The 27240-nt window shown below is 40.0% G+C and overlaps 1 protein-coding gene across 2 annotated transcripts in view; it reads right to left on the bottom strand.

Annotated features, from left to right (window-relative positions):
• CLSTN2 (calsyntenin 2) overlaps positions 1–26073 on the bottom strand; it is a 399465-nt gene extending 373392 nt beyond the window's left edge. The window contains exon 1 of one of the 2 annotated variants that reach the window (XM_076340846.1): positions 25989–26073. The gene's annotated coding sequence lies outside the window, so the exon portion shown is untranslated. The remainder of the gene's footprint in view (positions 1–25988) is intronic. The other variant, XM_076340847.1, reaches the window with a different exon arrangement.
• Between the last annotated feature and the right edge of the window lie 1167 nt (positions 26074–27240).

Below are 27240 nucleotides of genomic sequence, written 5' to 3'. Positions count from 1 at the left end.
TTCTACTTTGTTTTAGGAAGGTTTTGAGAAGAATAATGTTCACCCTTGCAAGTAACTATCTGACTGGGGAAGGGGAAGAGACATTCATGTCAGTTTATGAATGAGAAAAGGAGAAAGATAAGACAAAAGGAGGAATCCCGAAATAACCAAACTGGAGTTTAAGCCTTTATAAACTTCTTTGTGTCTACAAGAATGTCACATGCAGCTGCAATTGTTACCTAAGTTTCTAAGAAGTCCCATAATACTAAATAAAGTTTGGCATTATGAAAAACTACAAGTCTGCAAAGCATCTCAGTGTCCTTCGTATTTCTGTAAAAATCTATTTAAGTTATGACGACTTAATTAAAGTGTATATTTTCTCAGTAGCAAATTGGAAATCTGCAGACCCTGTTTCAATACCAGAATTAAATGTTGATTCCTCAACTCCTCTCAAAACAGGCTGAAGTTACTTTTTAAAATAGTAAGAAATAAGTTCTTTGCTACAAAAAATAGCTAGTTTGCATTAGTAAACCAGGACTAACAAAAATCTCAGATAACAATGCAGTTAGAGTTTTACTCTGAGTCTTCCAGATATGTAAGAGACAGTCATATGTTTTTCTTTGGTTGTGTATCCATATACAACAGCAGATGCATCCATGTTCCTGCTTTCAGAATCCACACCAAGATTTTTAAGTTGTAATTACTCACATGCTCTTTGTAGAAATTTTGAATTCACTGCAAGACTGATTCCTTACCAATTCCGTCAGTGATCTTTACACAGTTATCAAGATTTTCACTTTCTTTCAGCAAATATTCTCTCCTACTTTTCTTTACTGTTAATTTCATGGACTTGAGCTCCTCAATTCTGCTTTTAAAGGCAACAGCATAATTACATCAACACTATTTGGCAATATTGGTTCACAGCTGCAGAAAACGAGTAATAGGAGTAATTGTTTGTTTAATGCAACTGCCAGAAAAATGGATTTTGGAAGAATACAGACCCAGCTGTGTCAGGTGCTGCGCGTGGCCCAGCCAATAGCATGAATAATCCCATGAAAAACAATGAGGTAATTTACAGTTTCTTGAACTAAGATCAACACATCCAGAAGACCTGAGCCGCAAGAACGCTTCAGAGAAGTAGAAGATTCAGAGAAAATCCCGTGGAGGCCAAAATTTTTGAAAGAGAACATATTTCAAAACTGTGTCAAGCAAGCAGAAATACTACAGGAGAAAGTCAACCAGATGCCACCACATCAACCACAACATAAAGCATTTCAGATGAGTTCTTTGAAAATATTTTATTTACTTTTCCAGATTCAGTCACACGTCTTACAGCATTATACAGTAACATCAGACCCCATGACTGGGGGATGAGGGAAGAGATAAGCGAACAAACAGAAGCAGACCACAGTGATCGGAGCACAGAAAGCTAGATCAGTTAGGTCAGCCTTGTTTCCTAGAGCAAGAACTGAGCCTAAATGCCTTTCACTAGTTTCTCTGTCTGTGTCATATTCAATCCCCAAAATCAGACTGGTATGAGCAGACCAACTAGAAAATCTTAACATTGACAGCAGTATTAATTTCCACACACACACACCCAAGTTTAGGGCACAGCATTATGCTAATCACAGTCTACGCCCTCTCATCTGTTTCTGTCCTACTTCTGCACTACCCATGCAAACCTTAACGCCCATGCTCATTTTCGCTTTATACCGTAGGCATCTGTGCAGCAAGGAGGATGGGTTAGAGACAGCTGTCTTTTAACATAAGCTAGAACGTCCCTCGAGGAAGACGAGGCCACTTCCACGCTGACAGTCTCTGTGTATTTCCCATAGCCTCTCCTGGCCATCCCATCCAAGGAATTCACAAAATCTCTTACAGTTTATTTAAAGGAAAAGCCTCCAAGCACCTCTGGACAAAAGTACCAGTGAACACAACCATGGAAACGTGCATAAAAATATAGAAGCCATGTACATGCAATAGGCCTCTGCTTTGGTATAGGTCATACATTGCCTATTCTACCTAAGCCATTCAAATTCAAGCACGAGTTATCTGGGTTAACTACAGAGCAAGAAATACAGAGCAAATTCTTCTTTTTCTTCCTATTAGGCAACCGCACCCCCACTGCCACATAGCTTCCCCAATTACAAATTCCATTTCTCTTTCCTACTACCTTTAGTACCTTTCCACCCCTGCATACCTTGTATTTACATCTTAGCACATCTTCCACACAGAGGACACTGATATTCTGTTACTATTTTTACAGCAGTACTTGAACCACTGGCTTGAAATTGAAGAGTATTTCTGACACAGAGGCTTTCTGTTCCGATCCCCGACAAACTTCTTTGCTGAAATTGAACTCTCCCCTCAGAAACTGCAAGTTCTGCTTGAGCAAGGACTACAAGTAATCCCCTGCTACATTAGATGATACATACCTCTAGATAATTGCAGGGCAGGATACAAATGAAGATTAATCTTTTTCACTTTGACATGAAGCAAAAAACAGCTGGGGGTTTAAATTATATAATCAAATTCACCAAGACATTAAAAGCTTAACAGTATTAACACTGATTTTCAATTTTTCAGTGAAAGAGTACGTATTCACTAAGGCACTAACAGATTTTAACAGTTTAGGGAGAGATGCACCTAATATCTTGTGCTTTGCTCTTACTGCTAAAGCTTCTGCTCGCCACAACTCAATTGCAATTGCCCCTGCTCCCACCCCTTCTCAAAGAACTGCTAAGCTGCAGGAAATGGTTCATTGACTGTAGTTTGTTAAGCAAAAGAACACCTAAAATACATAGATTCATATTGGGAAAGTAGCTAAACAATTACACAGGGATTTTGATTACCATAGACATTTACTTTTATTAAAAATATTATTCAAATTTGAACATGGACTGAACATTTCACACTGCGTTCAGTCAACAGCAATGTTTTCACCTCCCAGAGGGCTACAAGCTACGCTGTAGCTTCGTGGCACAGTGTGTGGCAGAAGAATCTAACCACAGAATTATCCCATTTATCATCCTAATTATGGCTGCTGCACTAACATCAATATCTGCATCAAACTCCAGGTGTCACTACAAATTCTCAGGCAATAAGCAGTGTCAGCATGCAGAAGACAGAACCGCCCAGGCAGAAATCAATGGAATATTACTTTTTCCCCCCCCTTTCAAGATCCCAATCGGATGAAGAAATACCTGTGTTTGATCCTTACATTTAAGGAGGGCCCCAGCTGACATCATGTGCAACTCCACAGAGCTGCTTACAGAACCCTGAGAACAACCCAGATCAACCATCTGCACTTTCTCATCAAGTGCAAAAAAAATGTTTCATGCAATATTTTTAAGAGACATATGAAAGGAGCAAAGGAAGATCCCTTACATAGCAAGTCTATTTATAGACAGCGAAAAGAATAAACAGAAAATAAGATACTCTGCAAGATGTGTTATGGAAACACACTAATACTGTTGAAACACTAAGTTGTGACCAACGTCAGCGGAAGGTATCATGACAGGGTCATGGTGTTCACGGATTGCCCGCAAGACTGGAACCACCTAATGTCATGACAGAAAACGGACAATGGTAAGAAAAGATTCATAGGGAAGCCATCCCACAAAATTCACTTGAAAGCAACCCCAAATCCAGTCGTGAGTGTATGGTTTTGTGTCAATAGTGTTGGAACATGGACACCAGCAAAGAAAAACAGTTATTTAAAATAAACCTGTCCAGCATCTTATCAAGGAATAGCTATAGTGATTGCAATGAGAATAAACATTGACCCACATTCTTCACTGACATACAAATTTTTTTTTCATCTAGTGTGGACAATATCAATGTAAAATCCCCTCGCTTCTTGCTACACAGCTCCAAACACCCAAAGCAGCAAAAATGGGGAATTAGAACCTTTAAACAAATTAATTTTTCTAAAGAGGAAAATGTATTTCTTTCCCAACAGATTAAATAAATTCTTTGATTCAGATCTGAGAGACCCTTTACATTTAAGAGCAACAGACTTTTCACTGCATTTATATAAACTCTCAGATGGGAAGCTTTGTTGATTAAACATTCAATTGCTGTTGAATATCACTACAGCCTTATTATCTTGTGGTGGTGTCTGAGAATGAATCAATTCTAGCCCATCACTAAAGCCTGTAAATTTTTTCTCAACTGAATTTGCTATTCCAATCTTGTGCAAATGACTAATTCACTCAGCAGTAACACTTCTTTGCCCACTGTAATTAAAACAAACAAAAACACCCAACACACAAAAACCCACACACCACAGGCAGTTTAATCAAAACTAGCAGGTCTTACAGGTCCTAAAATGAATGGGGAGCTATAGGCAAATGATAGGAAATAGAGACAGCAGCTTTCCCTTTTTATTTATATACTCTGTTCAGGTTTGTTTAACTTTGGATGTTTCATTACAATTCAGAACTTTACTTGAACAGTTATTTGAACTGTGACTACACTTACTTGATAGAAAAATGTTGGAAATGCAGTAAGCTCTGACCAGAACCCATCAAATCATTTTAAAACGGTCATCTAAAAGAAGGACCACGTAAACATGGCATTGTCCCACCCATTAAACCAGTACAAATCTTGATTGTATTTACAGTATCATAAGCTACTTCAAAATTAATTTTTTTTTTGTTTAGTACTATTTAGTCTTATTTAGCAAGCTAAACTGAACAGCAGCATTCAGACTGCAAAACAATTGTCTACATGGAACAAAAATATTATTATGCTGATACTAAAGTACGCAGGATCGAAGAACAGATCCCCTACATAAGTCTAACAGAACTACAGCCTTCTCTATTATCTCCTCTAACTTCATGCTATATGAAACCCTGCATGTTAAAGAAGAATCTACAAAGAGAGCAATCAGTGATATGAGCTGTAATTTAAGGTAAAAACAGTCTGTTCACAGACTTATACCGAAAGACAAAGAAAACTTGCAGGAGAATCTCCTTGCAGCACAAAGAAGGCATCACGATAAAAAAAGATTTATTATCAAATGTTTATTTTGAAAACAAGAAACAGCCAGGATGGGCAAAAACTTTGAAATTATTAAAAATATGAATTGACTTAATTTTATTCTTATGAAGACTAAAATAAAGCTTCGTCTTAATTTTGTTCTGAGACCTCTTCTCAAATAAGAAGGAAACCCTGCTGTGGCAGTCATGGCTGTATTATTCCCCCTTGTATTTTATGAAGAAAAAAATTAATTTAAGAAATTATTTTAAAAATGGCTCACGCATCATCTCAGGTCCCCCTTTTATCCTCCTGAAATGTTACCACCAAACTTGATTTCACAAAAGGACATAAAGGGAGACAAAAAGGATGGAGACATTATCTGGTTCTTATTTTTATACGTCAATGCAAACAATTAAATTATATTTAATGTTTTATCTGTCAGCTACTCCTGATAAAGCAACATGGTACTTCCATCTGAGCAGTAGTTTCTGCCACTTACTGCTTTTTCTACGTTAATATTTCATGATATTTAAAAAAAAAAAATGCAAGAACAAAGTCAGCAGTAAAATAAAATAAGAGAGACACCAAAGAGTCATTTTGGGCCTCATTTTCTATTCATGGTGTGTAGTTTAACAAATAATGTGTCTGTGTTTGATTTTATTATGTTACGGTGTGACCTGCAGAATCTCAGGAGACCAGCTAAGAAGAGAGATGAACGTTATTCCATTAGTGAGAAAAATCAATAATAGTAGTTACACGCTTTATGCAGTCTTTTGCAAAACTTCTGTTTTTATAAAACCTTGACTCACATTGAATTTTTAAGAAGAACGTAAAAAAAAATCCTTAGCTTTCCCTAGCCAAAAAAAGTGAAAGATAACTATGTTCCATTCAGAATCGAGGCCGAGTGTCGTTGTTATGCATAAATACATAAAATGCAAATGTAAATAACTTCTGTATTACAATACAGGGTTGCTGTTGGGGGTTGGTGGGTCATTTTTTCCCCCCCTTCAAACAATTCTTATCTATAAATTCATACCTATTAGGAATAACATCCATATTTTACACTATCTAGAAATGCTAAACTCTGAAAACCTACACAAATGGAAAGTAGAGATAAGAGCCAAGTGTTCTGCCTGGAAAGAAAAAAATATCAAAAAATTAGCCTGTAAACTTTTCTCCCATTTCTGTTTTTTTAGGGTCCTTTAGTTCTTTTGCTAGAAAAGAAACTTAACCATAAATTGGGGTGATAGAACAACTAGCAAGCCCTAAGAATAAAAATATTCTTAAAGCTCTGAACACCAATTTCCAACCACTGAATAATCATTGCATGGTAAACTGCACATTTGTACCTCAGTAATGACTAGATGCCCCAGTCACCTGTGGGACCCTACTGCACGAGGTGAAGGCTGGCGTATTTTAATGACACTGTAAGGATACAATATACAAAACCAAAAGAATGTTAGCTTGATGTATACCGCGAGAGTAACTCACAAACCAATAATTAGCAGCAATTTTTACCATATCTTTTAAATTATTCTTGAAATGCACACTAATATTGCTATTCAGTTTATGGAAGAAAGTGCAACTATTAATACAGAGCATAAACAACAGAATAAACACATTTCTCAGATGGTGTGGGAACGTTTAGAATAAGGAAAATCCCATCCTCACCTTATGAAAAACTGCAAAGCAGAAAGACATGCAAGTTTGGAGAAAAAGCCACTGTGCCAAATGCACCACTACCAGGGGTTGGGAAATCACTCATACATAGGACTGCTCTGTTTATTTCCCTAATTATTACCCTCTCATACCCAGTTCTGTTCATAAACAGAGTACACATAACTTGCTCCATTATGCATCGGTTGCTATGACACGATATAAGAAGCTGACAGAGGCCTTTTTCTTTGTTGAACACAGACTGAGAGCATTTGCAGTCCTGCGACAGAGAAGCTGCAGAAACGTACGCTCCAGGAGAAGGCTTCCTCCTTTGGACCATCTGGAGAACAAGCCAGGATGCTCCTCAAAGCCTTTAACAAAGGCAGCAAACACACCTTTCAGCCCCAGCTTTGCCAGAGGCTGTGAAGAAGAACTGGCTCTGGAGACCCTTGCAGGAAGGCTGCAGCCGGTGCTATTAACCGCCCGAACGCTTGTGTACAGAGCTGGCATGCTCTCCAGTCCAGTAGAGGGATGCCAGTTACATACACTCTCTTCCCGAGGAGATCAAAATAAATAAATACATCAACTTTATCATATCTACCAGTTTCAATAAAACATAATGCAAGAGGAAAAGAATTCTTTAAAAGCTACCAGATTCACCGAAGAAAAACAACACAAAACAAAACAACCAAAACATTGAACAAAAAAATCCTAAACTGTTTCTCAGGAATAGTACAAAATCCTGAGGGAAAGGATGGGAAGAACTGTAGACTGGGACTAAAAAACCCACAGGGCCAGTATTGCTGGTACAGTCTCCACATCAGTGTTTAGAAATGCAATTTGACTTACTGCACTTAAAAGGGAAAGTCTCCAATGCGTGTCATTAAGGACAGCTCCAGATTGTAAGACAGCAAGAGGAGAGAAAATGGAAATCAAGCAAAGAACCAACTAGTTTGAGTACCTTCAAGCTAGCTAAACCTTTAGGGATAGGACAATTGGGCTGTTTTCTTCATAAATTTTAGTGGAAAATAAACAAGTTTTCATCACACTACTCTATAAATCAAGGTACTTTTTTCACATTTGCTTTAACAGCAGAGCTGAGAATGAATGACAATGTATTCGTTCTACCACCACTACCCAATTAGTTTATGACAGAATTTAGAGATCATTTTGCCCATTCACAAGAAAAAAAGGAGCCAGATAAAGTCCATGTTCTGGCTCCATATAAGAAAGCATGCATTGCTTGCTTTCCTTGCACACCACCTCTCGTTCCTCACTCCACCGGCAACACGAAGTGAAAACATCTGAAGAAATGGCCCGGTAGCGTAGAACAGATGACAGGCGGATATTCACAGAATATGGCTCATGTCTTAAGAAAGTGCAGAATTTAAAATAAAAACTGCATCATCTCTTTCACAAAGAATAAGCAGCAAAGAAAATAAACTTAAAGCAAAATCCTGCCTGTGGAACCTCACAGAACTAGGAAGGAAGCCAGCAAATCCATGGTCTTTCATGAGTGATGTCTTAGCCCTGCACCCAGAGCCTTCTTTCTTTCCAGTGCCACATTTTGAGGCAAATCCTAATGCAAAGTCACCTTATTAAGAAATACGGGTTTATAACCTCCTTGAAAAATCCAGAGCATATTGTTTTGTACTGCCTTGGACCCTAGCCTTGATCTACAGAACATGCACTATTGTGATTTTACAACTGAAAGCCCAGTTTTGATCCCTTTACTTTCAACTTCATTCACAAGCCACCCCACTGACTTCAATGAGGGAAAAAATAGGAAAAGGCATTAGCCATCATAATTAAAGGGATTAGAAACTGATGCATATCAATCCCAAGAGCCATCTGAATACAGAACAAACCAAAAAATATTGTATAACAAAAAGGAAGGCATTACTTGATGTTAAAAAGCTTGTCTTTTCACCAAGTCATTAAGAAATGCATAAGGCATATCTGGATTGTCGGCACTTCAAACTATTTACACGTCTTGCCTGCAAGAATTTCAAATGAAATATTAACAAGTTGTCAAATCCATCATTCTCATTTACAAAAACAGTTTCCAAAAGCTAATCAGTCCACTGCTCTATGGATCCACCAGATCTACTTCTAAATGGTAACGGAACAGCACAGTTGAACTCCATATACAATAATTTATTATATTCAGAACGTGCAAGGATGTACATACATAGAAATAATACGGGGTATGTAGTAATGATACACAATATTTTTAAAGTAAAATTTTTACTTGAGCGCTCAAATCATATTACAGTTTTGTTCAAGAAGTCAACTTAAAATGGCAAACACTTTCATGAGTTGCTCTTCCAAATATATTTTAAAAAGAGATAACAGCATGAAAATCCTTTTTTAGAGTAGAGTTCTTATAAAAGACTTAGCAAATATATTTAAATTCTAATCAGCAATATGTACACCTTAAGTAAGCCTAAGTCTTGGGCTGCGTAATTTCCCTCAGCTGCTGGTGCAAAATTCTGTATGAGAGGTTTTTGAGTTATAACACAAAAAACTGCACAGAATGCATGCAGTGAATTTTGTCCTGTTACCAGCTGCATTCACATGTATTGATGAACCTTTTTTTAATCAATCTTCTGTTCTGAACAGAGTACCATGCTGAGAAACAACCTTGTCCATCTTAAGCTCACAGTGTTGAACAAGTCATCAACTGCCTTTTTAGTCTTTTAATAACACAATTTTCCTTCTGCAAAAGTTGTTTTCATAAATCCCACTTTTAATTTTAATATCTTTGCCAATTGCTTCATGATATTAATTGCTTTTGTTAGGATGCAATCAGAAATTCACTGGGATGAGTTAGGAATAACAACAATGATCTCCTGTGCAAAATGCTTAGTTTCACTAAACTCTTATTTATGGAGTCAAGGATAATATCACTGACTGAAAGGACTTGGCCATTAAATATAACCTGAATAGGTTGTCAGCATCTTAAGAACAGGAGAACGGCAAAAAGTCTAGGTAGGCTAAACAGCCTTTTCCAGAAACACAGGAAAAATTTGAGCCTAGGACAAGTATAAAGCAATACTTTCTAGTACACTCTCCTGGCCTCAAACGATATTCATCTCAAAGACTTCTTAAACCAGGGACAATTATCATCATTTTTGTCTTCTTTTCCTGTACATTACAATATATTTGCTAAACTAAAGGGTGGCTAAAAATAATGCAATAAAGACACTCTCAACACACCACCAGCAACCACATTACTTGGCCAGGTAGTAATTTGATCAACACAAGATTTGTAAACAGATTTACAATCTTGACTCACGTAAAGATAAGGTATTTAAATAAATCAACTCTTTTGTTCTTTTCTACTTTTCTAAAATTGTAAAACTAAACTTTACTCTCTAATCTTAAGAAGCCAGGAAATATGCAAACACTCTCTCATTACACTTACCTGAGTTACAAAGAGGGTATAAACAAGCCGCAGGAGACTTCAGCCCACCTACCCTGACTTTTCATGTGAACAATTCTCAAAGAGGCTGCAAAGTTCTCTTGACTGTGCAGAAAACAGGTCAGTTTTTAAAAACTGAAGACAGAAACCAACTTCACAATTTGACAGGAAAGAGAAACTAACTAGAGAAAGAGGAATAGAGTCAATTATAATTTTTAATTCGCTTTCCAAGCTATTCAGTGAATGTTGGTACTCATGAATAGCAATTAATACTGCATTCTAGTGATTTGGTATGCAAATAAAGCACTTCAGCAGTATTATCCCATCCAAAAGTTAATACCCTCAACAAAAACTCAAAAAAATATCTATTTGCCCTTATTATAAAGAAGAAAGAAGGAACACAGAGAACTCCACTGGAATTTGAGCTAGTTCTACAAAGGTACCTAATTACATTCAGGAACAATTCCCACAATTTGAAAGAGAAGATTTTGATACCTAGATGCTTTTGAAACACCAAGCCCAAATTCACAAAAGACAGTTTGTTCAAGAATTATAGCAGAAAAAGTGAGTCATGAGCATATGTAAAGTGAGTTTATAGTCTTAGTATAGTAAGAACAAAGTCAACATCTCCACTTTGAATGAAAAAAAAAAAAACCAAAACAAAAAACCCAAACCAAACCATTGATACTGGTCACGTTGAAGCCCAGTCTGAATACAGAGGAAGAATGGACAAACCTAATTTAATTCCTGCTATAAATGTTAGGAAGACAAGATGGGCCACGAGATCATAGCTGTTTCACATTTGTTATACAAGCAGATAATAACTGTTGCTAAGGCTGCCAGCTCATACCCTTCACAGGCATACATGGCAGGATTTTGAATACAGGCACATGTAAGTGTACAAAGCCAAATTTTACCCTTGCATATTATTTCCACTAATATTCGACAGTATCACATACACAGCTGCATGCCAAGCATACTATACACACCAATTCATAAGTAACATCAAGTTAACCCTAAGATACTGCAGTCAGGAGCTGCCGAGAACTTATTTTAAAATAACCCCATCAAAAGCATTCTTTATTTCTCTACTGTTCAGCTGAAGTCCATAGTATTAATAGGACATGTTCATCTCCAGCAGCAGCCAGGTGTTTTCCGTAGTCACGTAGACATTTCACTTCATTATCTGAATACCTAGACATGAAGTATTGCAAACATCACTGGTAAATCTTCTCCATCATTTCTGCAAACACCAAGGAGCATGATCCCGTACGGTTTGTTGAGTTTTCAAGCATACTACCTACTATATTTCTATTTTAGGTCACAAAAAGTGTGGAACATTGTTTCCTACAAAGGTGATGAAACACAGTTCAGTACAATTTCTACTTGACATTCTGAACTTTTGTGTGCAAACTTGCAGATTAACAAGTGTCTGCACACAGACCCTGATTCAACTCTTCTACAGTTAGTAGAATGATCCATTGGTTTCAATGAGAGCTGATGTACCACTGAAGTAAATGTATACTTCAGAATAATACTTTCCCCTTCCAGAAAAACAAGCATATACTTTTTCCCCATTTGTTGTAAAATAAACACTGCATTGAAATTCCCCTGAAGCAAAAGTGTTTTCAGTTAAATCACAGCAGCGAACAGCACAGCAAATTTTCAGGGTCACACTCTTCACAGAAACCATTTGGATACATAAGCTGACAATGACATCTCCACTCCCTTTCTGCAATTTAGTGATCATGTTCACTCTCCATCAAACACATCTTTAAGAGAAAATACTGGTGTGAGTACATGACCCTGGAGTTCTTGTGCAATTTGACCAATCAATTTTTACGAGGACTACAGGGGAACTCATTGTCCTCCCAAGGTAGGTCCAATTGTTGTTCTGAGACACGTATCTTGAAAAGCGTATGAAGTGCCTTCCAGTTGAAGGACTGAAGTCACCCTCAAAGTTTTGCTACGTGCACTCCAAAGTTTAGAACAAAGCATATTACCCATCTAATGGGTCATACAAAGCTGGTGGCAAATTAGTTCCATCTAATAATGGGAAAACCAAATGTAAGATGACTTATGACTAAGAAAATGAAAGCTGTATCAATGTTCTACCACACACTTCAGATCAAATTCCTGCAACAACAAGCACTAAGTTAGGAGCAAAGCCCCACCTTACAAAACATTAACCTCAACAAGTTTGAGAATGGGAGAGGATACAGGTTCTATTTAATTTTCTTCCCACTTCCCAGATCTCATACAGATCACAAGGTGCTGAACTTTGATAGACTTACTATATACAGTAATATGCATCAGGAAAATACTGCACAGTTTAGAAAGTTCTTACTAAATTTCACATTTAGAACTGCAATTTGAGACTTAATTTGTAATAACAAACATGAAACCAAAGTATTACAAGCCAACCAGGAAGAACTTTATTTTTCTGTAGCTGCAAAGTCCTCCAGCTCAAAGTTACATAGCCTTTGGAGACTTATAAGGTACAATGACATCTCTTAGGATGCAGAGAAGGAAGCAAGAGTAGAATATGACGCCCCACATGCACCTATCCCCTTTCTCCCTATGTGAGGAGGGACTAGCACAGCTGTTAGTGCTACCCAGGAACAAGGCAAGATAATTCGCAAGTAGTAGCCCACGGGTGCTGTTCTTCTGAAAGTTCTTACTATGCATTTCCATGCTTTCCTCCCCTCCCCATCATCAAATTTCTCCCACTGTGCATGCAACAATAGCTGAGAAAGATAGCTGCACATTATACACATGAAAAGATTGCAAACAGCTCCCTTTACACAGATTATAGCCAGTGTTCTCCAGGTCCCAGGCGATTCAACTCCCCTGTATAATATTTGGCCTTCAATTTCCTCCTTTGTTCAACAGTCATTATACTCATTGCAGCAGAAAAGTTAAAAGGTCAAAAGTGTATGTATTCTGGGAAGATCATAATTTGTATCAGAGTAATTGCTTATCTGGAATACTAGTTAAATCTCTAATGTGGAGTCAGCCTAAAAGAACTGGGTCAGACAAGATCTGCAAAAAGATACCCAAGAAATATTTTGCGAGGATAAACTCAAAAACCTCAAAAAACCTTTACAATAATGCTAGTCAGCACTTCGTAGAAGGTATTTCAGAATAGAAAGAGGTAAACTTAAAGATAGAATAATACTAATTTTCCTCCTATGTACCAGTTTACCCCTCAGCTATTCTCAGGTTTTCACTAAAAACACTAATCTGCCAATATTGGTAAGTCTTGCAAAAACATATTGGGTTGTATTAGCTTCCAATGAAACAGAAGCTGGTGTATAACTAGGTTTCCATAACACACTTCATTTGCTTGTCCTAATTTATTTTTAGGATTTGTGGCCTCAGTGAGACCACTCCTTGAAATATAGTCAAGGCTAGATACTCAAAAGTTTAGAGAATTTCAATGTCTTCCCATCAATCCAAAATCTTTGGAGACAGAGCTCATGAACGCCAAGGCCCCTGGCTGCCAGCTCCTTTCTGTCTGTTAGGGTTCGTAGTGCTGGCAACGCTGAAGCCTTAAGAACCTCAGAACTTGAACTGCCAACGCCTGCTTATCGAAATACCAAGCTTTCTTCCCCGCCCCCTCCCCCCCCTTGATCTTGCTGTAACTAAGCGTTCTCTATTGTACAAAATGTATTTGGATGGCTATTGTGAAAGACTGCTCATACACAGCCTTATTGTGTACAGAAAGCATTTATATTGTTCAGTTTCAAATACTTCCAAAGAAGGTTAAGCTAAACTATGCATGGGTTTAGCTCTTACTGCATGTTCAAATGGAGAGTTTAAGAAATGATTACTGCATTTTAAGATTTATCCCCTAGTAAATTCCACTACAGCTTAAGGAAAATATGCCCTTTGAGGCTAGGAAACGAGAGAGACAAGTTTTCATTTTTGAGAATGTAATTTTGGCCCTGGAAAAAATTAAATATTCCCCTGAAATTATGATGCAACTACCTTTTTCAGGATCACCTCAAATGAAAGTATTTCCCAAATAAAGGCTTTCAGTTGCACGGTCAGTTCACTCCTCAGACTACTGCATAACTTAACCTTTTGTCCTTGATATTATCCCTTGCTTATCTTCATCACACCAGTTCCTCCTCACTGAATACTTGTGTACATATTGTACGTGTTTTAACACCCCCAAGAACGAGTGAAGTGTTCTGCAGACACTAAAACAGACTGCAGGCATGCAGACGCCATGTTTTTCTGCTTGTCCATTTCGGCAGCATGCATTCCACGTGCCGAGAGATGCTCCACTGCAGAAAGGAAAGGTGCACAATGTGACACTGCTACTGGAGCGTACTTCTGTTTGAGGGGAAGTGTTCTTTACGCAAAAGAAAACATAAAGAGGCATTTTGTTGCCACTTACGTCCTAGCGCACCTCCCATGCTACCTCCTAATCAAATGCAACCAGCTAAGCGTTGGCAATCCTGCCTTAAGTACAGGATCTGCAAAGTGCAACCAGCAGCAGATCCCGACGATGTTTCTATTGTCCAGGAAAACATACCACTGCTGTTCTAGCTCCAACTGCACACAACAAAGGGGGGGGTTACACCTTTTGAAGCAAGTTTCGTAAGACATAATTAGACTTTCAACACTTTTCCCCAATACATATACACCCAAAAAAATTCCAGACCTGTCTGATGAGCTGTTCTGGCAAATGCTCAGTCCAGAACTGAGAAAAATTGCACAGAACCCTTTTTTGGAAGCTTCTGACAAGTTAAACAAACCAAACAAATCTCTGTATTCAACCATATTCTTAATAGGACCACAGCCTCAGCTGGTTTAAAATACGTCAGCATATGTTTAAAATATGTCAGCATTGCTGACATATGCCACCTGAAAGTTTATCCCCTCTTTTTAAAGGTGTACTTTTCCAGTTTGTTAGTGAAAACATTGAAACTCCTACCCCACTGGTTTAAGAGGCTTCAAGTATTGAAACTTTAAAGACTTTATAAAGATCTGGAAGTATGCAGAGAATAATTTGTTTGCAACTTACAAATCAGTTTGAAGTGGCCATTATTTATTCACCAAGACTGACATGTTGCATCCTGTAAGAATTTTTGTTTTACATTCAAATTTACACAGATTAAATTTAAGTTATAAAAGAAGGGATTCATATTGGACAAAATATCTTTTCTTATTAGAAACAGTCACATATCCAACTAACAGACTGACACTTTTTGAAGTCATGTTGTTTCCACCAAAAATATTCTCTCCCAGATATTTTTGCTAATCTTCACAAGTAGCTCCAATACTTTTGGATTTGTGGATCTCTGCAAGTTTAGAGATGGACAGCTGAATGGCAATACAAGCCTAATGAAAATAGACTTGTTTTTCTTGATTATTTTTTGCAGTCATTGGAAGTGGTCCACAGACCCCACAACAAAGACTGCCATTAAAGAAGGAGTGCCAAGGAAAATAAGGAGAAAAAAAAAAAAAAATCAATGTCCCAAAATAAGCCTTGAAATATTACTCTTCAAATTATTTCATCTCAAGAACTATGTGTCTCATCTTGTGCCTTTTGCTTCAGCAAAACATTGAAATAATTGCACTTTGATGTTTCCATTTTACGCATCTACACTGTCCACACTGTTTTCGAGGAAGAAAAAGATGGAAGCCAGCTACAGTAGCCAGTGCTTTTCCATTTATGACACCAAATCAACAGTTTCTGAATCCACCTTAGCTAGATTTATAGACCACTATCATAATGCAGACACTTTGAAACAGCTTAGCATAAATCACACTGATTTAAATCTCTCTAGGTTTTATTTCTCAGAATTTAAAATTCTGTTAACCAAGATCTTAAAAGTTCATTTTTTCTTCCTAAGACTGACAACAATGGCAAACACCATCTGTTCAACTGCAGTTCAGGAATTTTTAAAGTAGCTCTCAAAAAGAAAAGGGAAAAAAGCCCTTCAAATATGATTGCCATACAGTTTCTTCAGAAATACCTCAAATATTATTGCCAATGAATTCTGTCATATATTGACCTCTGCTAGTAGCCTTTGTGAAACTAACTCCAAAACAGATTTTAGAAGCCAATAATGTCTGTCACACAGAAAACCATGAGAGAGAACTCAGACGATTTTAACTTTGTTTCACCAAACCATGTTTTGCAAGCTCCACTTATAACCAAGAAACTCAACCCAATTACTGCAATTTTGCAACCCAGTACAGACAGGGTGGAGTGATGTTTTCCAGCCACAGTCAGATTTTTATCGCATTTCCAACAATCAGGTGTAAGAAAAAAACAACCCACAAAGTTATGAGGGAAACGTTCATTACTTCATTCATGCTTGTAAGCTTTTGTGATATACCTGCATTACCTTTTCACTTCTCCCTCATATTACAAGTAGGGTTTATTATGTTTTAAGGAATAAAAGATTACATTTCCTTAGTCTCTTGATTTCAGAAGCTGGGATTTTAAGGGAAAAAAACAGTATCTTAAAAGTCAATAAAAACGTCACAAGTCATTAAATCCTTATAAGCTGAAAATGGTCAGAAACACATGCAACGCACATATAAACACATACACACATAGTATTTATAAGCACGTGCATATTTCAGAGAGGAGAATCTACTCAAGTTACAAAGCAAGAAGAAATCAGTCTCAAGACAAGTAGAGTCCAATTTTTCTCACCTATTTTACTCACTCTAATCTGCTAGCAAATGAGTGATGGATGAATGCTGATCAGAAAACACCATAATCTTAATATTTACGTTTGACGGCAATTTTCTTCAAATGAATTAAAGGTGACCCACTTCATTTTAATTGTCCTAAGATACGTATAGGGAAGTAGCAGTAAGGTAAATAAAATGTAATTCTTAATAATTGTTATTAGAAAAGCAGACAAGTACTATCCATATTTGGGATACACAACATCAAGTGATTAGTCTGATTTAAAACAGCAACAAAAAACAGTTTGATAAAATGAGTACAATTGAAACCTTGGGAAACTGCAGCATTGCTTGTCTTTACTATTTAACTAGTAACAGACAGGAGTCATGGGGATGGGATGGAAGACAGTCAGTGAGGAAACAAGAGAAAAACAGACTGCTTCATTACAGGTACTTTGAAAGTCAACATAGTGAAGAATTACCATATTTAAATCTGTAGGACAGCCGTCTTCATCAACACTTCAGGTAATAGTTTTAAGTTGAATGAAAAGCACTTTCAAAAGAACAAAAAACCCAAGAATTGTTCTATTGACTCAATGAAGGCAGTTATACCACAGGAAGCCGTAAATTGAAAGAGATTAAATCAAACATTCCTCCTGTTTGGATAAAGGCAACTATTAGCAGAAGAACATTAAAAGCTTTGAAAGAACTGTTTACATTTATACTAAAACACACAAAGGACGAAACCCTGATTCCACTGAGATACACCGCAAATCTCACATTGATTTAACCAGGGTCAAGATTTCACGTACAAAGACCAAACATCTAAATAACAGCATTAACTGCTAAGAAACTGCAATTCCACACAGAACCATCTTTACAATCAACACAGAGAGAAGTCACATTAAAATGAATTGTAATTCAGCATATACACTTCTTATATCCAATTCCAAAAAATGCTTTTAGGTAATAGGCAAAGTTCTCTTTCACAGTCCCATAGTCCTAAATGATATATTGGTCAACTTGCACTCCAGCTGAGTGATCTTGAGGATACTCAGCCCGTAAGGGCCAAAAAAAAAAATTGAACCATATTTTCAGTCTGTTTCATTGCTGCCAAGCTTGAACATCTCATAGAGACCCTAACTATACTAAAAAGCCAAAAGCAGGGATATTTCGCCACCAAGCAACAGAACTTACAAGATTTTTATAGAAACCCCAGCAATTTCTTAAAAGACAGATTTTAAGAATCATCCGTCTCCCACATTAAGTAGGATTTCAGGGGTTGGGGGTTTAAATCCCATTTAGATTCAATGTCTTTTAAACACTGAACTTTTTTTTTTTAAGTGTCAGTTATTGAGAATGACGAATGTCAAATTAATTGATGTAGTTAGAGATACATATCCATATCTTTCTGACTAGAGCATTTATGCTGATTTTATGAAGAAGTTGGCTTGTAGTTTTGATGACATATTATAATGCATACTGTTTTAACAACGTGCTCTTCATAACTCACTCCCTTACTCAACAGCTATAAGCAGTCATCATATTCATTTTTATTGGAATACATACAGCAAAAAATAGGAAGTCACTTAGAATCAACTCTCCTAAAATATACTTCAGAAATCTACACTTAAATGTTTTAAATATTTAAATTCCCCTCATTAATCTAGTCTATACAGTAAATTTGCAGTTCATAAAAGAAAACAACACACTGAAGCATTACAGGCATCCTGTAGATGTCTGCTCAAAGCCCCACAGCGAACGGGCACAATTCTCTCCAGCTAGGTGTAGTTGTTAGCGTGCTTAAATACCCTGCTTAATATAAAACTGAAAACAAAACAGAAGTTCTCACTCTATAGTTTCGCAGTCATTCAGAAGAAGCCAGGTTACATGAACAGAGTTCACGAAGATGTAAACAACACGGAAATGAAGGCTCAGTTTCTTTCTTTCAACAGTAGAGTTTACTCTGAAGAAATAATTGCATCAAAGCATAGTCAGCAAGTCCACACATCCTATTCAAGGATTCTGGCACATTCCGATCTTACACTGCAACCTCACGAGCTGTGGAACGCAAAATGAATTATGACGTTTTCTTTCAGATTTGTATCATTTCTCATACCCCACAATTAAGTATGTAGGCACATATGTATGTATACAAAATTAAATCTGTTTAAAATAAATATAGAGCATACATATATACGCATGCTTTAATATACACATTTTCTGAACACTACATAAATCATAGACCAGACATCCTGTTATGCTGTTCTGCAAGAAGTAACTTGGAGTACAGGGAACCGTATGATGCTGCAGAAAGCGCTTTTTATATTACACCGTAAAGTGACAGACAAGTAACCCTGCCTCTACGTACAGTGACAGATTTAACAACTCTTCAAATCACGCCACAAGCGTCTCCTGCAAAATTCCTTCTAACTTATTTTTACAAACACCCTTTCCAAATCATGACAACTTTTCTATTTTTAAATAATCACAACATACTTAAACTCATAGATAAAAGTCTAATGGGATCAAACCACAAACTTTAACTTTAGTCAGAGAGTATTTTCTTTTTGGTATTACGAATGCCTTTCTCAAGTTTGACATTAGGCTTCTTTTTCCCACCTCTAGTTCTTTTCAAACTGTCTTCTCTTTTTACGCTTATTACTTTGACTCATGCTTTTCAAACTTGGCAACAAGGTCCACCTGTTCTCCGATTCTGAAGTTTAACAGACTCAGATTCCAGATTCCTAGTCACCCTCCTCTCTACCTCAGCTGCAATTATCAAAAGTACCCATATAGCATTTACTATGGGCTTGCCAGTGTGTTACTTAAAACCTGCATTTGTGGAAATGAAAAAAGTGTGCCAAGTCTCAAATGAGCTAGGATGTTCTTTAAAATTCAGCATAAAACCCACAAGCCATACCAAAACACCACAATTTGTGTTCAGCGAGTAAGCCAGTTTCCTAAGTCACAGCCCCCCACATTCCTGGGCTGTCTGGCGAAGACCATAGGAAGAGTCACCCTGTAGGAGAACGAGGGACAGCTGAAGCTGGTACCCCTGCCTTTGACAACGGCCAACTGCAAGCGCCTATGGAAAAGAAAAACACACATACAATACTGCTCCTGGATAGTCTCCCAGCTTGCACAAGACCGCTTCAACAAGAGGTTGTGCCTTTGTATTATATGCACATGTTGGATTTTTTTTTCTTTCATGAAGCTGTACAATCATTTGCTGAATCCATCTGAAGGTTTAGCATCTACAACACCCTACAGCTTCTCCTGTAGAGAAGGCTTTGGGGATTAGCTGAATAAAGGTGCTTGCTTGCTTGGTATCAAAGATGCAAACACCCTATATGATTGATTCAAGCACCTATTGCTAGATTGTGATTCAGGGGACTACTCCAGAGAAGAGCAGAAGAGGAGATACTACTTCACACAGTTGTTGAACGCTGTACCTTCTGAGGACAGAAGGGGCTTATCTAGAAGAACACATAAATGAGCACTGAAATATCCCCAAGAGGGACGGCTGCAGTGGCTGCCACTAAAGGAGAGCTGCTAGTCTGCAGTCAGCATCTGCAGATGCCAAGGAATGGTACAAGGTGCCTGAAGAAGCATCTCAGGTGATAAAATATTTTATTAAAATGTCCATATTGCCTCCAACTCTCTTCTTTCTCCACTACCAAAACCGTTGCAGGGTTTTCTGGGTAGTTTGAAACTCAGGTTTTGGGATGATGTGAGGAGGTCATTGCATCCATTCTCCTCCCTACCAAAAGGTCTGGTCCACTTATACGTGCTAATATTATTCCAAATAGTTCTTACAGCTCTCCAGTTAAAGGCACTAAAATATCATAAGAGAAGCTTTTCCTAAAGTCTACCCTGAATCTTTCCTGTTGCTCTTTACTTTTTGTCCTACCCATAGAGAGCATGGAGAACGTTATTTTCTCCTCTGATTTGCAGGAGCTTTTTATATACCTGAAAACCGTTTGCATGTTCCTCAATTCTTTTTCATTCAGCTAACCACAACTCCTTCAGCACGTCAGGTCACTTTTTCTAGGCTTATCAATCTCACTGTTCTCTGTTGGAACCAACTCCGGATTCTACTTGAAGTACAACATCCAAAGCCAAAGATTTTTCTCCAGCTGAATCTCGAATAAAGACTGTGTCTTCCAACTCTGTTACCATCCTCTAAAGTATCCTGTTAAAACTGACTGCAAGTTGTTTGAAGATTATTTTTTCCCCCATTTATTTCTGTTTAATAAATCAAAATGGATAAGACATTTGAGAGAGGAAGAAACTGCCATTTGAGCGTGATCACTAGGAAAGCCAGAGGTAAGTCAAAGATCCCTTTGTATGTATCCCCTACCTGTTATTTTTCAGACTGCTCTTTTTTAAGGATACCAGAGGGGAAAAAAGTCTCTGAGAAGAGCTACACTTAGTTTATGGCCCTCTCCACAGACAAACAAACTGTAAATTTGAGCCAGGACAAATCTCACTGCTATTGGGTTTTAAAATTTGTCTTTTAAAATTACACTTACACAACATTAAGTAACATTAGACATGTTTTGAATGTCAGGACTTGATTATTTGCCATATTTGCAAAAGTAGGCTATGGACAACAGGGAACTACACTTGACACTAGCAATTAGCTTGCTATAGAAACAATGCATTTTACCTTTCATTTTCCCATTACTTATTTCACAGTAGGGAAACTCTCTCTACTAAATGAAGTGCTAGCTACACCACTCAGACACTCTATAGGAGCCAGGCAAACTATTTGCTGCCTTCTAATACAACCTTCTTGGAAACAAAAGAAACAGAAACAAATCACTTGAGGCAACTAAGTCAAAATGAGGATAAAGATGAGGCCAAGAATATATGTACAAAGGGAGGAAAGGAAGTGTATTTGAAGCTGGAATTAGACCTTTGAAATCACTTTCCCAAAACGTCCTGTCAATCTGACATAGAAAATCCAATACACAAGAAGTGTATGAGAAAATTTACCCTCTAACCTTTTTATCAGATATTAAATAACATCGTCATGAATCTTTATTTTCAAGAGCCCTAGGAATAACATCTGTTTCATAACACACACCAAGCTATAACTATATAAAATTAGTAATTTGCATCCTGCTTTTTTAATGCCTAATGGATGTACAGGAGTACTGGACCACCAATAAATTTTTCCAGTTAAACAGTAAACAATCAAAACAAGGTGACAGTATCTCTGAGAGCTTCTAATCAGCTTTCACACACTTCTCCAAATCTTTAAGAGGCAGAGAAAGAAAACTGAGACAGCTTTCAAGCGTGCAATTTGGCCATGAGAAGGTCCATCCAGATACAGATACTGCCTTCGAACTCCAAGGGCTGTCACTTCAAGGAAAAAAGCGACGAAACTATGACTCCACGCTGCTCTCATGCCACTTAATGTCTGGTGACAAACGACATACCTTCCAGGGTGTTCTTTAAGTGGCACATACTTTGCTTGCAATTGAAATACGCTTTGAAAGCTCTGAAGCTCTTAGGTTCCCAGTTTTGGTAGCCTTCCAAATAACGCAATTAAAATTGGTAACAATACGATTACGGCTGGCAAACATTCTCTAGCTTCGTAATGACAACTTAAATATAGTTGTCAGTCTTCTATGCTGAAATACCTGAATGCTAAAGCAGGTATCAAATACTCCAATTTTTGTCTTTTGAGACCTCTGAATCATTTCATTATCTTGACACCCAGATTTCATAATCAGATGAATCTTTTATCCTATGAGACAGAAGAGTCAGTTTTCATGAATTGCTTTTCAATCAGAACACTTAAAAAAAAAAAGGGGGGGGGGGGGAGTATTCCTGAAAAGGAATATTCCTATCTCCATTTATTGATGAGAAAATGGAAATATGAAACCATTTACATGTCTTTTCCAGGGTTTCTTGGTGAGCTACAGAAAGCACGGTTGCTCGGTTGCTTCATCCCCCATCTTCTGACCTAAGCAGTGTGCCAAACATTACTTCTCATGTATTTTGGATGAGGATGAAAAGGTTCTTATTTTTTTTATCTCTCTCCTTTGAGCTGATATGGAAAAGTATTTCATTATTATTTACTGTGAAAAAAATTTGCAAGTAACCATAGTGCTATACAGAAAGATTCAGACACTGGGATCTGTATAGCATATTCTCAAAGATTTTCCTTCTATTTCTTCCCCCCAGGCTTTAAGCTTTCTTTTGCACAGAATATGCTGGCTCTGTCTCCCTGGGTTAGTTGTTTTTCTGCCGCTGATAGTCATATCAGATATATTCACATAATAGATTTGCCAAGTGGGACTGAATATTCCATTGATTTGGAAACGTCCTGAATGACTAAGACTTCAAGTTTTGCCCATGTAATTAATTTAATAGGAATCAAATATTAGTTATTCAGATCATTGAGATGCTTTCAGCTGTACTTAAAAATTAAGATTAAAATGATGTTTATGTTAATGATGAAGTTCAAATACAGTCAAACTTGAAAGGTTGACTAATTGGGTCTCACAAGGAATTTGGATATGGCAACCTTTTTAGGACTTCACTGAGTAGTTTAATAGTAAATACTAGAATAAGATAATAAATAATTTAAGAGATCAGCCTTATGCATAATTTGTGGAGAGACAGAAAGAGAAAGTGAAATGCTGCAGGTAGTATTTCTCCCTGCCTGCGACCACACGCACCTATGAATTTTGAATGTGCTGGGAAAAAAAAAAAAAAATAATCTTACCCTTCAGCATGTTCTCTTTTAGATAACTGAAGACCATGAGAGACCGTCCACACAATTTCCAGACATCATTAATGCATTTCCAATAATCCAGAAAGTGTGCCTCTCTGTCTTGTCGAACAAAGCTGTCTGAAAATACTTTAAAGAAACCATTTTTCTGTCCAAAATGGCGATTTTATAGGAACCTATGATAAAGATCCCAGGGTCAACAACCTGCTAGAAAGCTAACAAAGCCACGAATTGCATATGAATGTTTAATGCACAGATTAAGTTCTGTAACTGACCACCTACTAAACATTCTGGCATTACCGCTTACATTTGTTTTTCCCTGGAAAACTTTAGAGAGTCATGGGTTTTTTCCTTCCTATGGAGAATAAACAGTTTTTGCAGCCTGGAGATATTTTTGTGAAAAAAACTGTTATTTTCTACTGAGTGAATGATGAGAGCCAGGACTGTTTCTGTAATCCTTCTCCCCATCCTCAAAAACATGTGGGGAAAGGAGAGGGGGGGTTGGTTTTTTTTTTTAAATGAGGAGCAGCAGAGCACAGCAAAGTAGATGAGATTTGAGATCATTATCTTAGATTGTCTTTGCTACTCTCTACAACAGGACGCTTAAAGCACCAGGTGAGCTTTGTACACACTACATCCTACCGACATCTCCAACCAGAAAGCACCCACCGTCAAGCTAAAAGTCAAGTTTATGGTTATAGTACCAAGCTTCTCAATTGCATGCACAAAACGCCTTTTTGATTAACATTTGTGTCCTATAGAAAATACAGAGCAAGGAGAAAGCAGCACCAGATTCTTATTGAACTAAACCCTTTTTTCTTTCCTCTACTGATCGGGTGGGAGAAAGGAAGGGTCCACAGAGGTAAGTATTTCAGATATTGACTGCATACAGCGCCAAAATGTGTTAATTCATTTATTAATCCTGCAATAGTCTTTGATGATATCTAATTTTAAGAAACAAGGTATGTGAAGTAGTAAGTGAAAACTTAAAGCACTTAAATATCAATATAAATACCCTTAAAATGTCTGTTTTTAAATACTGGCAAATTGTGGCTACTGATACCCAAAAATGCTCTTTGCAGCCCTCCAGTGGTCAAATACAAAGTAGAACCCAACAAGAAAACGACTCCGGTTTGTCTGATGAACTACCTGCAGCATTTAAAAATACATCTCCCACGACCTAAAAACTCGCATGCTTGTCTAAAGAAAAGATCCGTATAAAGGAGATAATTACCTTAAAATACATAAGAAAGTAAACAGGAGGGAAATAATTCCCCTCCATCAAAGCGTCCCACGTCATTTGTTACATCACACAGTTAGCCTGCCCAGAGAACACCGTATCCCACCAGGACCTGCAGGTATACGCTGGGTTCGCAGCAGAGGCAGCGATTCGTTTCCTATCGTTACTTTCTGCTATTCACACAGGGCAATCTAAGGAAAGTTAAGGCAACGCTTGCTGGAAAGAATCGGCTTCCTCTCAAAGTTAGGACTCATGCGGTTGTTTTGGGTTTTTTTTTTTTAAGAAAAACAAACAAACAAACACTAAAGTTTTCCCTTCCCTCTCTCCCTCGCACACGCCCAAGTAAAATAAAAGGTAAAGCCTCACGTAAAAGTAAAAAGAATAGAACTGCTGTCAAATAACACAAAATAAACTGAGACAGAGTTCTCGAAAGTAAGTTCTTAAAACTCGGGGCTAGTCAGACCAGACCCGCAAGAAAACAACGTCGAGGGAAAAGAAAACCGCCGAAGGGAAGCAGCCCCGACACCTGGGAGCCCTCTCGGAGCGGCAGCGCTCGGGCCGGGAGCCCCGGCATTGCCGGAGCCCCGCCGAACAGCAAGTTTCAACCAACCCGCGCTTCCCTACGAGCGGCGGGGCGAAGCGGGGCGCAGGCAGCGGACAGGGGACGCTCCGGGCCACCCGACGTCCCGGCCTCCCGGGAACCCCGCTAGCTGCCACCGTCTCCTCCCGCCTCCTTCCTTTCAGCCCTTCCAGACCGTTTGCCGGGAAGCGGCGGACCCCAACCTGCCCGCGATCCGCCAAGCCGCGGCTGCCACCCGCGCCGGACTGGCGGAGCGGTTCCGCAGCACCGGCCGCGCCGGGAGCGGCACCTCCCGCTCAGCTCGGCCGACTCCAGCCCCCCCCCCCCCCCCCCGCGCCGCCGACGGGCACGCCCCAAAAAGTAGCGGGCGACCAGCTGCCGGGAACCCGCCGACCCGCGGCCGCCCGCCGAGGAAGCGGCCCGGGCGCAGCCGCCGGCGCCGCGGCCCCGAGCCCCGCGCAGCCTCCCGCCCTCCCCGAACTTTCCGCTCCGCCGCCTCTCCGGGGAGGGGCCCACGCCGCGGGGCGACCGCCCCGGCCGGCTCCCCGCAGACCCCGCGGCAGAGCGGCGACCCGGCCCCGCTGCCCCCGCCGCGGGCTCGGGCACCGCGGCCACCCCCCACCACCCGAGTACTCGGGCGCCGTCCGCGGGCTGGCGGGCAGCGGCGCCCGCGCCCCCGCCCCGCCGCTCCCGCTCGCCCCGGGGCCGCCGCCCGCGCTACCTGCCTTTGGCGGCGAGCAGGCTGCCCGGCCCCAGCAGCACCAGCAGCACCAGCAGCGCCGCCGGCCCCCAGCAGCAGCGCCGCCGCATCCCCGCCGCGGCGCCGGCCCTCCACGCGCGACACGCCGCCCTGCGCGGCAGCTCCCGGCGGCTGTCTGCGGGGCGAGGCGAGGCGGGGCGGAGGCTGCCGCCGCCGCCGCTCCGTCATTCGCCCTCACGGCCAGCACCGGGGCGGCTGCGGCTCCGGCTCCCGCCCCGGGACCGCGGCGACGTCACGGAGAGGGGAGGCGTGAATATTCATGAGCGGGGACGGGGGGTGGAGGGGGGGGCTCCGGGCCCCGCCGAGGGGGCAGCGCCGCCGCCGGGCCCGGCGGTGAGGAGAGGAGAGGAGAGGGGGGCGGGGCGGCCCCGCCCCGCGCACCTGCTCGTGCAGGTGTCGTCCTCCCCCCGCGGGCGGGATCCGGGATTCTGGGCGGCCCGGCCCGGCGAGCGAAGGAGAAGGGACGTGGAGAAGGGCAGGCGAGGGGAGAGGTGGGACGGAGAGGAAGAAAACGAGGCTTTGGTGAAGGGCGCAGCGGGCACCGGGGCAGGAAGACACAGAGGCGGCGGCTGGAAGAAAGGAACAGGCCAGAGAAGGTAGGGTAACAGTTTGGTAAGTTTGGAGGAGAAAGAGGAGACCCTGGAAACCCGAGGTGGGAAGAGAGGGAGGAGAACGTGAAGTGATGTCGTTGGAGGAAGAGGACACGTTGCAAAGGTTTTGGTAAAGTGGAGAAATGACTTGAAGCGGACAAGGCTTCAAACCTTATAGATGGAGACCGCGCTGGCGAGGCTGGGAGCGGTGCAGGAGGGACGTGGGATCGGGCTGTGAAGGCAAGGAAGGCTGTGTGGTGGGGTCTCAGAAGTTATGCCCAGGTGAGACCCGTATTCAGGACTGCAGACACCTGAGATACTCTGGAAGGAAAGCACCGGCAAAGGTGAGGACACTCACTTAAGAGTATAAACCATACCAGCTGTAAGATATTAGCTACGTACGAGCTGCGAGAGCCACAAGGAATTATTGCAGGGTAGCTTATGCCCTGCAAAGTCCCCTGCCTGCTTCAACTGTTGTCTGATTTGTGCTCTATCCCATAAATTGCTCATCAAAGCCACCTAACTCTGGAAAGCAAGTACTCACAACAGAATCACAACTCTAAGGTATGCTTGTGTGGTGGGTTGACCCTGGCTGGACACCAGGTGCCCACCAAAGCTGCTCT

This window comes from Aptenodytes patagonicus, chromosome 6 (assembly GCF_965638725.1).
Source record: "Aptenodytes patagonicus chromosome 6, bAptPat1.pri.cur, whole genome shotgun sequence".
Taxonomy (NCBI): Eukaryota; Metazoa; Chordata; class Aves; order Sphenisciformes; family Spheniscidae; genus Aptenodytes; species Aptenodytes patagonicus.
The sequence above is the reverse complement of the archived record's forward strand: the minus strand, read 5'-3'. Positions and strand labels throughout refer to the sequence as shown.